This window comes from Calliphora vicina, chromosome 1, assembly GCF_958450345.1.
Source record: "Calliphora vicina chromosome 1, idCalVici1.1, whole genome shotgun sequence".
In the NCBI taxonomy this organism is placed as follows: Eukaryota; Metazoa; Arthropoda; class Insecta; order Diptera; family Calliphoridae; genus Calliphora; species Calliphora vicina.
In genome coordinates, this window is record NC_088780.1 from 136,890,596 (window position 1) to 136,909,146 (window position 18,551).

The following is an 18,551-nucleotide window of genomic DNA, read 5'->3' on the forward strand; positions in this document are numbered from 1 at the left end:
GATGAAATAATAATGTAGAATTAGAAAGGCTTGACTTACATTTGTCAAAGGCTTCTTCAGTTTGGGAAGACCATGGAACAGGACGTTTATCATTTTTAACAGAGTTTTTCAAAAGATTATTTAGTGGTGCTTGCTCTATGGCAGCTTGAGGAAGAAAGCGTCTGTAAAAGTTGATCATAGCAAGAAAACGTCTTAAATCTTTGATTGACTCTGGCTTAGGAAAGTTTTGAATGGCTTCAATTTTGCTTTGAGTGGGAAGAATACCATCGGACGATATGTGGAATCCAAGAAAATCTATTTCGTATTTACCAAAACTACATTTACCTTGATTTACAACAATTCCATATTCTTGAAATCGATCGAAAATTATTTTTAGGTGCTCTAGATGTTCAGTTGTTGATTTAGAAAAAAGAAGGACATCATCAATGTAAACAAAGACAAATGGTAATCCACGAAGAACTTCGTCCATTAACCTTTGAAAGCTTTGAGCAGCATTCCTTAGTCCGAATGGCATTTTAAGAAATTCGTATAATCCAAAAGGTGTTATAACAGCGGTTTTAGATATATCATCAGGATAAACAGGAATCTGGTAAAATGCACGAACAAGATCCAATTTTGAAAATACAGTGGAACCAGCAATATTAACATTGGCATCGGTGATAAATGGTATTGGATACCGATCCGGCACTGTTATTTTATTTAAAAATCGATAATCACCTACACATCTCCACTCACCATTTTTCTTAGGGACCATATGAAGCGGGTTCGACCAATTGCTTTTTGACGGTCTAATAATACCAAACTGGAGTAAAAATTCAAAATCTTTCTTGGCAATTTGAAGACGATTAGGATCTAAACGACGAGCCTTAGCAAAAACGGGTGGTCCAGTTTTTTCTATATGGTGATAAATATTGTGTTTGCTTTTTATTCCGGGAATTGCTGTAGCTTGATAGACGTCTGGATAGTTCAATAAAAGTTTGTTGTACACACTATCATCATGAACTAATACTTTGATTCCCAGAGACGAAGATTCTAAAAGCTTTCCGGAGACATGTAATAATGTTGTACCATCTATCAAAGCTTTTCTCTTAAGATCTGGAAGAAGATGGTAATATTTTAGGAAATCAGATCCTATTATGGGTTTAGACACGTCTGCAATTATAAAATTCCACGAAAAATTTCTACGAAGTCCTAAGTCCAGGTGTAGAATTTTAGTACCAAAAGTACGAATTTGTGAACCATTAGCAGCAAAAATTTTGATGCCCAGATTTGACGATTTGATAGTAATGTGAAATCTCGGAGGGATGACTGATACATCTGCACCAGTATCAATAAGGAAACATTTATTCGATGCGTTGTCTTCTACAAATAAGCGACATGAGTTAACTTGATCATCCGAAAATGTCGCAATATCCGGATGAGATTTTAATTTTTTGAAAAAGAACAGGGTTTGATGCATTTGGTTGCCTTCTCAGCAAATCTGTTGTGGTACCAGCACCAATCTTTATTTCTAGATTTGCTTCGATTTCTTGACTTACCAGCTGTTGAAGAGTTTCGATTTTGTCGTTCAGTACTGCGACTACGAGTAAAGCTGTTAACTTTCTTCTCTAATGCATCGATCTTTTGACATAACATGGAAATATCAGCATTTTGAGGAGTTGATTTCATCTCAAAAAGTTGTGGTGAACGTAGACTCATAATTTTATCGGCTTGATGTGCCAATGCACTAACATCACTTACTTGACTAATAACGAGAATTGATCTCACATCTTCAGGTAATTGTTCCAAAAAAAGAGTTTTGAGTAATGAATCATTAAGTTGACCAGAAGCAAGATTTCTCATAATTTGAAGGAAATGCGAGGGTTTCTGATCGCCTAGTTGATGACTTTTCAAAAGTCGGCGAAGTTTAGACTCTTGAGATTCGGAAAAGGTTCCAATTAAGCGATCCTTAACAGCTTGGTACTTACTGGTGCCATCAGATGGAGGTGATTCCAAAATGTCCGAAATATGTGGTAAAAAATTTGAATCAATATTCCCAATAACATACTGAAACTTGGTTTCATCTCGTGTAATACCAGAAATTCCAAATATAGACTCAATTTGCATAAACCATAGCTTGGGATTCTCCTTCCAAAAAGGTGGCAGTTTTTGAATACTTGAAGCAGCAATATATGCACTTGGAGCATCTCCAATATTGCTTGTTGAAGCTGTTCTCTCAGGAGAAGACATTTCAATAAATATAGTTTGAAAATGTTCAAAAAACGCGAGGTCACCAAATAAATGTAGTTAATAAAACAACATTTATTTAGAAAAGTTAAAAGAAAACTAACTTATTTATTGAAAATTATAAAAACTTAAAAACTCAAAATTCAAAACTAAAAATGATTAAAATATTATTATACAAAATTTTAAATTAAAAGTTTTAACAAGTAGATTTTAGATATTAAATATGTGTTCCCACATGCAAATGGTGAGCTTGTATTGCACAAATTGCGATGGCAAATTTATTTGCTTATTTTTAATTTTTCTTTCTATAAGGGAATGGCTTGAGTCACATTCCAGTTGAGTAATTTTTGTTCAATCGTTATTTGAGTTTCCATACTAAAAGCCAACAATGCATTAGAGAATATTAAATTGCGGTTTTGGTAGATTTTGGATCTTCCACAAGTGTTTAATAACACACTTCGCAAAAACGGAAGATAGTAGACATCCATTTGTTTCATCCCAAACATAATTGTCCAATTCGTGTATTAAAATATTGTATATTGTGAAATTATGTAGTTTTATAAAATGCAGCACTCGTCTTTAGTTGAGGAATTAATTTTTTCCTAGGTTTAAATATGGAATAGTTTGATCCCTTTAATAATTGCGCAAAAAATGGATAGGACTATTTTATGTTTCCATTTTTTTTCATGAATCACACTCAGCGACATAAAGCTGTTAAATTTCCTGATAGGAGCAAAAATCCGATTCAGAATCGAATTTGATACTTATAAAAAATGATAACCAATCAAACAAAACAAAAACAAAATGAGTTAAGGCTTTTTCTTTCAAAAATTCTTTGACTTGACTTAGGGCTTTTTTGAAATCGTTATAAATCTGTTATTTGCAATAATATCCTCCTGAAATTTTGAGGCACGGTGCATCTGACATTTGTTTACCGCAATAAACAAAAAACGACATTTTTAAAAAAATTTATTTACGCCTTTTTTATATATATTAAGCCATAGATATGTAATTTTCAAGTCTTGTTAAACAAAATTATTTTCAAACATTTCTTTATTAAATTTTATATTTTTCAAAATAAACGTGTTAAATTGATGAAATATCGCAAAACACGATAATAAATGTAAGTGTTAAATCCGTAGTTTGACATTATTGGGGTAAATATTGAAAACATGCTGTTATTCATTGTTTTTGAATTTATAAGACCCTGCTCTGTTAAAGCCTAACATCTCAGCTTTTAATTTTCTATTTCATTATTGTTATTTTTTATTTTCATAAAGTCACATTCTTAATACCAACACAATAGTGCAATATTATAATAATTTTGTTTTTATTTATTACGCTCATACTGCCAGTGTTTCATATGAACTCATAAATAAAAAGCTTAGTTGAAATGTTGCATCTTTGAATTTGATATACTGCTATACTCACACTTGCATCACACAGATACACACACTCATGCAAACATTTGCATGTGTATGAGTGCTGAATAAGCGTAATATTTTTGCTCTGACATTTGATCTATACGTTCAGTGGAAACGTATCTATAAAACTATCAAAACAATTTGTAAACAATTGGCAAACTATTTGTATTTCGAATAGAAAAGAAATAAAGAAATGAAAGAATATTGTAAAAAATGTAAATGAAAAAATAGAATGATGATACTTGTACAATAACTAAATTGGTGCATGTATGTAGCAGTAGGCTGGGCCCCGTTTGTATGCAGGAAAGATAAGATGTCGCTTTTCGCCACTAAAATAAACGTTTACACTGAGGGAAAAACAACGTTGCAAAATCGACAACGGTTGGTGTCATTTTGACACCATACAAAATGTAAAAAACAAAGAAATTGTTATTTATATTAATTAAGGTATTTATAGACGGCAATACGGAGTATTAATATTTGTCAAAAACTCAAGTATCATAATACAATTTTATCGTCTAAACAAAATTTGTATTAGATTTTCAAAAAATACGAATGATTTTTTTGATTTACGGTCGGTATTCAAAATTTGTTTAAAACTATTCAAAATCTTTCTGGTATGTATTTATAAAAAAATAAAAATGTGAAGAACATATAAAATCAAAATAAAGTTAGCAGAAAAACATCAATCTACAAACAAATAAAATAATTGTAATACTATCGTGTAAACAAGTAGTGTATTTTTCGAAACGATTTCATGACATACCGAATGAGTTCAATAATATTTTAAATTTGAAAAGTGTTAATACTCAGTATTGCCATTTATAAATACCGTTACCAAAAAAATAGAAAGGAAAAATTGTCAGGTGTCAAATCGTACACGAACGGTATCAAGTCGACAACTTATGGTGTCAAACTGACAACGATCTGGTGTCAAATTGTCAACGGTCAGTTATAAAATCGTACACGAACGTTGTCAAATCGACAACTGATGGTGTCAATTCGGCAACGGAATGGTGTCATTTTTTCGTTGTCAAATTGACACCGTTCGTGTACAATTTGTACACATACGGGGTTGATACACTATTGACACCGAATGGTATCATATTGTACACGGATGTGTCATTTTTTCGCTGGTTTGTTTGAAAAGATTATTTCTCAAAATTTTTGTGTTGCACAGAAAATATTATTACTAATTGCCTGTTTTATAAATGCGAACGAACGCGAGCGCATTAAGTGAAACAGGCTGTAAAATATTTTCAACAAAATAACAATTTTACGAGAATTTGATATTTAAAAAATTTGGAAAAATTTCCTATAATGTTGTTTTTCCTTTGAATTCTGCAGAGAGTTATAAAGTGATGTTTCATTTAAACATTAAAAATGATTTACTATAACGCAGCATACATTTCTGGACTCAAAATGTAATTGCAACTTAAGTAAAAATAAAACTTTATTATTAACCAGTAAGATTAATAAGCGCATGTTTAAAATCATTTTTATTATTTATTTTATTTGGTTTTAAATTTTGTTCCCAGCAGTGCTAACAACATTATTATTAACACTCTGCTACAAAATAACACTTTTTGTCAGAACTTGAAAAGCGACCTATTGGGGGTTGTAGGCCTAGGTGAGGACATACTAAAACTGTTTTGAAACGCCCTCAAAAGTCGTAGTAGTTTAGTATCACTAACTCACACAATTTTAGACAGATTTCAAAATTTTAAACAATTATGGATAGGCAAAGAATTATGCTTTCAAAAATTTACAACATTTTTTATAAAAAGTTTCGCTTTATTTTTTATTTATTTCGTAATTTTTCAAATTCAACAATAGTTATTTGAAGTTTTTTCTATGAAAACCTATTTTGTTTTGCACAGTGTTTTAAAGCCAATTTTATATAGACAAAAATGAGACATTACTTTGTCCCCTTAATAAAACAATATGTAGTGTATAATTTTTTTGCCATTTCGAAATAATTGAGTTCAATCCGTGTACAATTTGACACCATTCGGTGTCAATAGTGTATCAACCCCGTATGTGTACAAATTGTACACGAACGGTGTCAATTTGCCAACGGAAAAACGACACCATTTCGTTGCTGAATTGACACCATCCGTTGTCGATTTGACAACGTTCGTGTACGATTTTATAACAGACCGTTGACAATTAGTCACCGTTTGTGTACGATTTGACACCAAACCGCTGTCAATTTGACACCATTAGTTGGCGACTTGATACCGTTCGTGTACGATTTGACACCTGACAATTTTTCCTTTCTATTTTTTTGGTAATTAATATAAATAACAATTTCTTTATTTTTTACGTTTTTTAATACAATACTTAAAATACTTAAATATAAAATAAATATAAAAACTATAAGTTTCCATTTGGAATTGTATGTCGTCAATGGATTCGGTGGTCTTCACTGCCTGGATCTTCATCTGCATCAACACAAATTCGCAATCAAACACAATTACACTTTCTTTTATATTTTGGTTCTTAAACCATTTATTTGCATCACTATTACCTTTTATTATTTATTAAAATATTTTAAATTTATTAATGTAAATAAAATTAAAACACACTTATAAAAAGCAACTCTCTTTGAAATGCGTCGCAAATAATTTAACAACATTGCGTTGTCGATTCGTACCCGTTTGTTTACAAATTGTAAACGTACGTTGTCGAAAAAAAGTGACACCGTATTGTGTTAAAATGACACCAACCGTTGTCGATTTTGCAACGTCGTTTTTCCCTCAGTGTATAGACATCTAGAACAAAAGTAATATTTCAATTGATCTTTTGACCCACTTTGTGGACGTAGAATTTCACCAAATTTTGACCACATATAGAATCAAATATGTAAATTCTTATTATGCAATATGAAACAAAAAATATATTTTAACAAGTAAAAGTTTTACATTCGGCTGTGTAGAGTCTCATTTACCCATCACCAATATAAAGCAGACACTGATTTTTGTACATTTTGAATAAAAACATTTCTTTTTATCAGTTAATGCATATTTTCAATACCAAATTTTGTATGAATACCATTGTGTCATATATAAGAGTGCCATATATAGAGATGCAAATCGGGACTGATTTCTGAAAATCCCGGGGATCGGGATTTGGTAAAGAATCCCGAAATCCCAACCCGGGGTTTCGGGATTTTCGGTAAATCTAAAATCCCGAAAATTTTAAGAAAGAAACGTACATAAATGTCTTTACAATTGAAAGTAAATTTTTTATTTAGCAATTAATTTTTACGAATGAATTTTATGGAACGAATTTTGTTTCCGACATATGCTGCTGCCGAAAAACATTTTTCACATTGGCAAAACCGTTTGCAAATACTTATAACAAATCTGCAAGTATTTTCCTCTTGTTCCTTCAGAAATAGAGTTATCTATTTCTTATGCAATTTGCAAATCTACATTATAACTTGGTTTCGTTATTGTTATTTGGGGTTTTTACATTTATTAATAATATCTTTTAGCCTTTGAGCAATCGAAATATTTTCATTTTGTTCGAGCTCCTCATCTGAGATAAAATCAATTTCGTTTGAAGATGATTAAATTGAGTTTTGTTAGATAACTTACAAAAAAAGGTGAAGAATTGATTTTCCAGAGCCCCACTCTAGGAAAACCAAAAATACCGCTTTCCTTTATTAATTATGTTGTAGCAGGAGTTGAGCTTAACAACTTTGCTGAACATCACTTTGCGATATTCGGGCATGTAGAATGACAAAATGCATGAAAAAGGCACATAAACATGACAATTTCCCCTATTTATTTATGAAAAACGGGATTTGTAAAATCCCGAAAATCCCGGGATTTAAAATTAAAAAATCCCGGGATTTTCGGGAACGGGATTCCCCGTTTGGCATCTCTAGCCATATATAAATATTTATAATAAGTTCAACTTTTTTTAGAACTTCCACAACTTTTTTGGGGCCATCCTAATGCATAGCAATGTTCAATAAATTTGTATCTATATATGATGTGTGTGTAACTTCCACTTGCACACACATCTACATACAAATACATCATACAATTGTTGTGTACTACTCTGCTTTTTTACACTTATATAATGCGGAAATAGCATATTGTTTAGCGGATATTCATGTTAGTCACACATACACACACTCATACATATTCGCAATTCATACGCACATTTATACATAGACAAGTAAGCAATATTCAAACTAATATACGAGGTATGTTTTATGTTAGATTAATACAATTTTTAACTCAAACTATAGAATAGATAACACAGTGCAACACGAAAAAAAAATAAACATATACGGACACCAGTACGTGATAAAAGACGGAATTCTGAATTGTGATTTACTCTCTGAGGCAAAGTTGTAGCCTTTGTCATATATACCAAACCGTTCACAATACAAGGTAACAATGAACTACAAAAATGTACCTAAGATCTCAATAAACAACTTTCTAGAACATATGAACTTCCTAGGAATGATTCTTAACACCGTTTAGGTAAGTCAATATAAGTTAGTAAGAAAAAACTAAAGGAATTAAGGCAGCTTTAAAAAAATGTATTTCTAAATTTATTTCAAATTTTTTAAAGTTTTTTGGGATTTTTGTTCTATAAGACAAGGGCTACAACTTTGCCTAGAGAGTAAATCAAAATTCCAAACAGTTTGCAAAATATGAGCCTGAGAAAATTATCACATTTTTGCAAAAATGATACCGAGGCCCTAAATCTTTGGGGGCAAAACTGGGAGACACGGGTAGTGGTGTCCGTATATGGTTATATTTCCATGACTCAAAAATCACACACAGTGTAATTCAAAAGAGAAAGTTCTCTTAATATTTAATTTTCCTAGGAGAAAATAAATTATTCCAAAACTTGCTACCTTTCTAGATCCAAGATTCTAAATCTAGCACTTTATCTGGCGCTGTCCTAGCAGAGGATAACATCTTTAGCTGTATGGCCACCGAATTATCGTAAAAACGTCTGTTCTGTTGTGGATTATATACAACTTTATTAAAATTAATTGTTTATATTATAATTTATTGAGCTAGATGTTTGTTTTTATAAATATTTAAAATTATTTGTTTTAATAACAAACTTTAAAGGAGAAGTTCTTTTGTGTTTTTTTGCATGATTTGATTCAGTGTAAACTTACGGGCAATGTTCATGTAAGCTAACATTTGTTTTTACTAACTATTGCATAAAATTTTAAATATGAAATGAAACAGTAAATGTTCCTAAATTACCGATTTAGATTAAAACATGAAAATATATTTTTGCTGTTATGTAGTGCTTTTGAAACAATTGGCACACATTTCCCTCTGATGTAATTTAGACATGAACGAAATAAATGATTTTTAATAAACAATATACTATTTGGAGATGCCGGGGATTGAACCCGGGACCTCTCACATGCAAAGCGAGCGCTCTACCACTGAGCTACATCCCCTATATTTGTATCATGCCTGATAACAATTTTCTTTACCAGATTTTTGTATCACATTTAAATATAATAATCTCTGCTTCGCTTATTAAGATTTAATAAAAAAAAACATATTGGAGATGCCGGGGTTTGAACCCGGGCCCTCTCACGTGCAAAGCGAGCGCTCTACCACTGAGCTACATCCCCATATATCTGTGGTCATAAGCAATAACCACCTAAGTCGACTTAAGAAAGATTTGAGTTATACACGCTACATTATTCTATTCATAGAACTGTATATATACGTGAAATACCTACATTCCTAACTTTCTTATTTAAAGAAGACTATTGCATTTACAATAAGCGCCAAAATATACTTAAGAAAACATTCAATTATATTTTATTTTGTTTAAATAGCTTATAATGACTTTAGTTGTTATTGTATATTTTTCACGATATAAATTTTCATAAATAAGACTGCTGTTATAAGAGCCAAACTAAAGATAAGCGATTATTGCAAATTGGCTTAATAACTTGACATGTCAATTTTTAAATATGTAATAACAGCTTAATCCGACATTAGCATTGTCAATTTAGTATTTCTGAGTTGCATTAAGCGTTGATATTTGTTTTTATTAAATATTTCTCTAAATAAATAAAACTTTTGTTATAATTTTTCATTTTAGCATTTTGGGGGTAAGAATCTTTGATTCTGCATTACATTTTTTCTAATTCACTCTTTTATTTTTTTCAGAAACGCTTTTATAAATATAAATTGCTTTTTCTCAAAAAAGTGTTTTTTTGAATTAGGCGGTTATTGCTTGTGACCACAGATATTTCGTTTCTGGCAGGTTATATCTTCGTTACCCAGATTTCTATTTGTTTTTTATCTATCATTAAAAAACATTAAAAAAAAATTTGGTATAAAAAAGAAAGTTGTTAAAAAAATACGCAGGGGTTCTCGTGTAGCAATTCTATTTGGTTGAAGTCCATAGAGTACGGAACTACTTTTAGTTTTTTTGGATGGCTTCGTCGTAGTAAAATAACGATAAAGTTACAAACTCAAAACATCATAAACATATTCTTTTGAAACAAAATTTTAAATTTGATTATTTTGTTTGAAAGATAAATATAAAAGGAAAATATGTGTAAAAATCAGTTAAATGGGTATGTTACGGACGTTTAATCCCAATTATAGCAAAATACTGTCAGCTGTGGTTAAAAAACACAAGCAAGCATTTGCTTGAATAAACCGAAAAAGTCTAAAAACATGTGATCAGAAAAACTATCGTATCACATTTACTTTTTAAATGAATTTTTATTTACTTACGTAAATTGGGGAAAAATTTTCCCACAGAAACATTTTTCCAAAATTTTAACTTTTGAAATTTTGTATGTAGGTACCACACACGATGCATCGTTCTACACATCGCGATGTGTAGAACCACTATGAAGGGATTTTTGGAAATTCGAATTTTTAATGGGGTAAAAATCGGCATCTCTATATGCAAAAAATAAGTGGACAGGCGTGTGGTACTTTTTGATTTTTGCACTTTTAAGGGGATAAGACGGGCGAAACCAAAGTTTTACCACTTTTTTGTATGCCATAACCAAGAAATTTAATTTAAATGGAATTATAGTCCTTCTAAAAAAATTGAAATGGATTTTGTCACATTTTAGAAATTTAAACGTATTAGGGGTTAAATTGATCCCTCTTTTTGGTACTTTTTATACATTAGTATGGTATAAAAATGTTAATTATTAAACTGGTCTATTATCACACGCTAGGTATCGGCTAGTATTTTACAAAAAAAAAACAAAAATATTATTTTCAAAGCCTGTGTCTTACGTTATTTTGAATTGTGGTTTCCTAAAACTAAAAAAGTACTTCATTATATTTTCATAAAGACTGCAAAATATATTCAATTCCAAGAAATTTAATAAAAAAATTAAGAAACTAACTACAATAAAGTAAAAATCGATTTATTAATTAATTAATCGAAACGTATATTTTATTTAACAAAATCATGTATTTGATGATACTTTACTTTGAATATTGCCTATAACTTTGTTATTTTTGACATAGATGTGCACTTTGCAGTACCAGTAAAATTTCAGTAAAAATAGGTTTTTAATGATTACTGAAAAAAATCAGTAATTTTTTACTGATTAATGAAAAAATGCAGTATTCAGTAAATTTTCACTACCATTAAATTGAAATCCATTATGCAATTACCGGTAAAATTTTATTAATTATATGTTAGTAGAATCATTACGGAAAAATTGTCAACACTTCTTAATAGATATGTTATTAGCAGAAATATTTACCTAAAGCCGTAGCCCACTGGATTTGAACCGAGGGCCTCGCGTTTGCTGGTCGCCACCCCCTTATTTATTAATTGTGCGTTTTTAAATACTACTTAATTTTCTGTTCGTATCCGCTAAAATGCAAGAGGCTTTACTCAAAAGATTTGAAAAATATTTTTCGATTCAGCCTGATTCTTGGGATACTATTATTGCTGCTATTCCGGAAATAAAATTAAGATTTCTAAAAGCTCTTTTAGAAACTGCAACAACACAATCGGCAGATGATGTTAAGCAAATGTTCAACAATTATGTCATAAAATATGGCAAATTAACCAATGATGAAACTCGTGTTTTACCACAAAAACGAAAAGTTCTTGTTTAGAATTTGGGGAAGACATCGATGGTAAAGTTTGTGTAATTATTTTTCAGTTAAATATTTGTTTTAATGTATTTTAAAATTTATTTACTTATTTCAAATTTATATTAGTGTACAGTGTGTTTCTAAACTCACACTGCAAAAATGTGTTTCTAAAATATAATACTCCGTTGCCCTCGTCCGCCCCTGTAGAGCGATTATTTTCATTCGCTGGAATTGTATATCGTTCTAGAAGACAAAAACTCAGTGACGCAATTTCTGAAATGTTGGTCTTAAGAAAAGATAACGGTGGAAACTAAATGTAAAAATACGGCCATTTTTTCATGTTCCAACTTTGGATGCGTGTAACTTTTTATAGGGAAATGTTTTCGAAATTTTATAGCGAACCTTCGCAGGCCTGCCATATCTAAAACACCAAAAAAGATCATAAAAAAATAAATAAAAAACCTAAATATCTCTTGAACTAAAAGAGTTAACTTAGACATATGTATTTACATATATTTTGTAGATGTCCTTATGCACTATTTACATTTTAAATTTCAGCTCATTGGGATCATACTTGGATTTTTGGAGATATTTATAAAAAATGTGTGTGGCGTGTAATTTAGCTAATTAAGTGTAAAGGGCTCTATTTACAACTTTTGTGTCTTTGGTGACCCCCAATGAAATTTTACGGCAAACAATTTTGTAGAATATTTTAATCCTTAAATGTGTTTTTTGAAAGAACTTTTTTCGATTTTCTCAAAAAAGGGGTCAAATTGACCCCTAAAGAGAGGAGATAGGGGGTTAAGATCTTCCACAGAAATGATCCTCATAAAATTGCACAATATAACTCTGACAATAAGAATTCTCTCAGATATTAACTTACAACATTTTTTTCAGTTAGTATAATGCTACCTTTGATCAAAAAATTAAAACTTTGACCCACTGCACATTGGTTTAAAATTAAATTTTTCTGGCCAAAATGTAATTTTTTAATTTACGATTTTTGGAAATTTTTTATTACAGGGTGATAGAAAACACAAAAATAAATTTTATTTTTCTAAACCGGTATTTACCGTTAGCATACAGAGCGACAAACATAGAACTTTTTAGTATTGTTGAAAAGTCAAGTGCAATTAGTATTATATAAGTAATTGGTCGAATAGTGTTATTGCATATAAATTAAAAGTTTAAAAAAATATTTTTAATATTTTAAGTTCAAAAAGAATAAAATACATAAATAAAATGTGTGTTGTTTACAAGCATAATCGTGCATTCAAATATTATTTAGTTTTTGTATAAATTTAAACTTTTTAAAAAATGTCCAACTTTGTCCAGTGAAAAAACATAACTGAAAAATAGCACGTGGTCTGCTGCACCACATTATATAGTTTTTTCTTGCAGTAACTTGCAATAATTTAAGATATTTGCATTTTACTATACTATCTTCGCTTCAAAAATGAGGATCTATTCAAAATTTGGCAACAATCTAATAACAAAGAGAAGAAAAAGAAAATCTTTTGAACTTCATACACGATAGATTTATTAGCCGTGGATTTTTATTAATTTTTATAGAAAGAAACACAATTTTTAACTAAATTTCACAGAAAAAATCGATTTTAAACCAATGTGCACTGTAAAAAAATTCAGACCAGTTTATTCTACAAAAATGAATTATAGGGTCGCTAGTCTGTTCCAAAAATGCTGTTGGATTATTATTAATTCTTTTTTTAGGTCAGTTCATTTACTTTCCTAGTAAGAGTGAGTCGAAAATCCTCAAAATCCTAACACGTAATTCATAAAATTTGACCGGTAATGCATAATAGACTTCAATTTAAGATACTGAATACTGAATTTTTTTTTCAGTAATCAGTAAAGTTTTACTGGTAAGGCATTCTAAATTTCATTACCAGTAAAAATTTATTGAATACTGCAATGCTTAATGCATTAGAAATATAATGCAGTGTGTCCATGTATGATTTTTGATAGTAAAATTTCGTACACATACATATGTAATATGATGTAGTGAATAGTAATCAATAATAAAAACAATTTCGAATTTTTTGATGATACGTTGTTTTGCATTTTAGGTGATATTCTGTATTTTAGACATGCGTAACTGTTAATTTTTCTGTGAAAATTGTTTGATTATGGGCTAAAACTTTTCAGCGAGCGTGTGGTATTTGTAAAATAATGAAATTAAAAATGTTGGCCCATAATCATAGTCAAAAATAAAGTACATTTTAAGAGAATTAAACTCGACTTTACTTAAGAGTGGACTTTAGGTCTATCATAGACAAGTTAAAGTATACTTCTGACGCTGAAGTCGACTCTAAATATAAAACTAGCTGAAGTTGTTTTTAACTCGTTTAACAACAGCATCTACTGTTCTTCGCCGAGTAAAAAAGTTCGTCACAAAGTAAAAAATGTTTATGTTACAAGATATTGGTAGAGATTTTGCAATTATTGAACAGTTATCAATAAAATTAGTACCAAAATATCGTAATTATGATATTAATCTTATCTTTTCCATTTTTCCACGTTTTACGTTTTTTGGATTTTTTTTTTAATTTTGTATGTCAGCTGTTCAGCGTTGCCACTTGTCTGTTTTTTGTTGCGGTGGCACCCAGTTAAAGTCGGTTCAATTTAAAACATACTTTAATTTTGACTATGGTTGCAAATTAATAAAAAACAGGTTTTTATTTTAAAGTTGATTTTAAAAAGAACCGACTTTAGTGTTTGACTATGATTATGGGCCTTTATGTTTTAATTTTTTATTTGCAATTTCATTAATTTGACAGTGATTAACTCAGTTAATATTTCTTTACTAAAGTACAGACTGCAGTGACTCTGCCTTTTAAACTTGAACAACAATAATTGCTCATATTTATGTACACAGGTTTAAAATCATATGGATACCCTCGTTTTTTTCATACATATCAATCTATTTATATACATAGACATGCATATTTCCTTAGACAGGATGTAATACACACACAAAGAAATAAACATACATACGTACAATCCATACATAAAAACATATTCCCGGTTATGTGTATGTCAGTGTTTGCTTACATTTTTTGTTTGTCAGTATATGTAGCTGTATCTGTAAGTGTATGTGTTGCTGTTGTTTTTTGTGATGAATTGACAAGCGATACTATTTGTCAGCAGTCAATGTGTTTGCAATATTTTTATGCTGTTACAGCATATTTGTTACCAATGTCATGCATGTTGCTTATTCTACTCATAGTACGTCATGTGACTGCACATAAGCATACATAAAAACAATTTCAATATGAAATACACTGGATGGCAAATGTGTCAGTGTGTGTGCAAATGTGTATGTGTTTACATATGTATTTGTGTAATATATAAAATTCTGTGTAGTAGTGGTGTTAGTGTTGTGTAAGTTATTAAGCTACTTTGCGTACATTTCTACTTTCCTCTATTGTATGCAACATTCTTCTGTATTTTTTGTAGTTGTTCATCTCTATTTTTTCCATTCTTAAAGTTTAGATTTAGTTTGCTGGCTTGGCAAGTTTTTTTTTTTATTTCCGTTTCCTTTAGTCTAAACGTGCATATTTATAACATACTGCATACAATTTTTTGTTCTTTGCCTTTTTTTCTTATTGCTGCAAGATTTAGTTTTTTTTTGTCTTGTGTTTATTATGTTTTATTCGCATACAAAAAAAAAAAAAAAAAAAACGCACAGACTTATATGGATTGAACAGAAGAAGAAGAACCAAATTTTCATCTCAACAATTTGACAGCATTCAAGTGTTGCAAATTTGATGCTGATGCCATAGTGCTAATCAATTTCTTCCTGTAGTTTAATATGAGTGAATTATGTTACATTGTTGCTATATTCGAAACTTTGTTAAAGGAACAAATATAGAAACTATGCTCATATTGAAAGTGTTTTTTTTTTATTAAATATCATAATTTTGTGTGTGAGTTGTCGAGGGGAATGTTTGTTAAATACTATATTTATATTTGAATAAGTTATTAAATAAATTTATAATAAAAATAATCTTTTTTTCACGCTTTTCTTTCTTTTTTTTTGAAAAAACATTTATTTTCTTTTGAGGGTAAAAGTCATAGAATAATATATCCATAGAAGCGTTACTGAGAGGGAAAAAACCTAAGTCTGTTGTCAAAAACCTAAGTCGTGAGAATGTATTAGTACATAGTTTTGAGGTTTAATTGGTGCCTTTTTAACCCTGCAGGAAGTGTCAATAGTGAAACTATACTGACTTACTATTGACACAGTCACCAGTACTAGTGACTTATTTTACCCTATCACATTTTAGTAATTCTAATCTACACTTTTGGTACTTTTTTGAAGTAGATATAAATAACGAAACTGCATATTTTGTTAACATTTGACGTTGTATTGAACAAATTAAAAAACGAAATGGTATGAATTCATAACAGATGGAAGAGTCGTCTTCGTTGACGCTTCGTTGACAATGTCGCTAAATAGTCACCAAAATAGTCGACAAAACTGGTGACTTGGAGACACTTGTCCCCAGGTTTCCTTCAGGGAATTTTCACCAGACACACAGAGTTCTATAAAAATGTATAAATTTTGTTCTATTTTCAATACCAAAAATTGAAACTCTGTTCTATAAATTAAATTCTACCACAATAAAATAAAGTGTCAAAAATTAATAAAAAATATTTTTTTTCATTTGAGCAAAATTAATGTGTTTTGGAAATAAAAGTGTCCTGCAAAGTATTCAAAAAAATTGCCAAATATTGTGTAGAAGTGTAATAAAGTGGTTCGGTCTGTATTTAGTGGGAAAATCAATGTTAAAATTTGAAGTATTTTGATGTGTTTAATTCTCTCACAAGTATGTTGAATTCACATATCACAAGTACGTGTGGAGAGAAAATTATTGTTACTCTCAGCTTACTCTCAGTTGCGCCTCTAGTTGTACCCTATGGTAAAAGTCATATCTTTCAAAAAAAAAGTTTTAAAATTAGCTTCTAAAAAACATATTTATGATGTTTTGAAGTTGTAACTTTAAAAACGCCATTACTTCACTAAAACGAAGGGATCGGGAAAAGGTATTTTGGTAATCTATAGGCTCCAACAAAACATAATTTCAATATAAGAATCCCTACATATTATTTTCACTTACTGTGTAATCTTTAAATTAAAACCCATTATTTGTTGCATCCAAATACTAAATTTTGAAATTATATGTTATTCTAGTGTAAGTCGGACCAAAATGAGACGCCTTACACTGGAACAATGCTGGGAAATATTGAAAGCTTATTTCAAAAGTGAGTGCTGTGTTGCCCAAACTGTTTGTTGAAAAAAGTTTTGAAAGCACCCACCGCAAGTGCTGTACACAAGATTGCGCAAAAAGTTAGTGAGACTGGATTGCTGGTGGACAACACTCATTGCCCCCGTTAACGTGCAGTGTGTAACGAAACTGTGCAACGCCAGTTCCGTCCATGGCGGGCGCTACAGAGCTCGGACCTTTTGTGAGCTGAAATGGATGATATGACTTTGTATGTATGTTTTAATTTGTCGTATATAACTTCGAAATATAACAAAACGCAAGCAAAACGCCTGAGCTACAGAACATGCAGTAACAAATTTTGCGTTCTAAAAGTCTAAAAGACTGAATAATGTTGATAGCCAAATAAATCGGTCCATAATTAGACGTAGCAATCACCTCTAAGTTTATAATCGCTGAAACAGACCTTAACTGCCTGTTTACTTCTCAAATAATGACAAAAACCGCTATAACTTTTGAGACTTGAACTTGACTATACTTCTTATTTGGTTTCTATTATTTTTGGAATTTCCTCATACATATTTGAATTTGTCGCTTTATAGTTCGAAAAAAGCGACTAATTCAAATAAGAGAATGAAGTTTAGATGTAAGTTTTTTTTGATATTTCATTGTTATAGTTAGCAGTTCAAGTATTGATAATGTTAAAAAACATTCAATAATAAAGTTCATCATTAAATTTTCATCAGGTATATCTAATTAGATTCCCTCCCGAACAATCTACAAAGCAGTGCTTTAAAAAAATTGAGCTGGTTGGACATGATACGGAATTCACGCACATATAAACGTATTACGAACTTTTTTATGTCGTTCATTAATTCGGGTTTTAAAATGAGTAACTAATTCTTTAGTAAATTAATTATTCAATTTTTCTTATTTATTTAATTTTGATGAAGACGTTGGTTGTGATGCAATTATAAAAAAGGGTAAATATAGAGTATGTACTTTCGTTTTTATACATTCTTATATTTTTTACATTTTTGCAGCAAAAGGTGTCTACAAAATTCCAACGAAAGTGGAAATTTATATTTTAAACAACAACTTTATAGTAAAGCCGGATTACTTTCTATATACAATTGAACAGTATATAAATTCAGTTGATTTTGTTCTTGAAATAAAGCCACGTAAGTGTGGGTCAATTAAAAAATAAAGTGTTTAACAAATTCATATAGCAATTTTACTTTTTTTGTTTGTTTTTCATTATTTTCAAGTGTTTAAAAAATCATCTTCAAAAATGAAAACTATTGACTTGACAATGCATATATTGGTATAAAAAGAAAAAAGTAGAACAAATGTTCTTTTTAATCGAGTCTACAGCATGTTAAGTGAATCTGCCAGAAACTCCACCGTCTAACTACACAATACATACGTTTTTTCAAGAAGTACCATTTAATGGAAACAACGCTGATCTACAAATGCACTCTCAATTTATAATTGTTAATGAAGGGAACACATATTTAGCAACGCAACATATAAATTAAAAAAAAATTTATCAAAAATATATTTCT

At 30.1% G+C, this 18,551-nt stretch overlaps 2 non-coding genes across 2 annotated transcripts; both read right to left on the reverse strand.

Annotated features, from left to right (window-relative positions):
- Positions 1-9,027: 9,027 nt before the first annotated feature.
- On the reverse strand, positions 9,028-9,099 carry TRNAA-UGC (transfer RNA alanine (anticodon UGC)). Its single transcript has one exon. It is a non-coding gene; the product is annotated as a tRNA-Ala (tRNA).
- Positions 9,100-9,207: 108 nt separating this feature from the next.
- Positions 9,208-9,279, reverse strand: TRNAA-UGC (transfer RNA alanine (anticodon UGC)). The gene has a single exon. It is a non-coding gene; the product is annotated as a tRNA-Ala (tRNA).
- Positions 9,280-18,551: the final 9,272 nt, after the last annotated feature.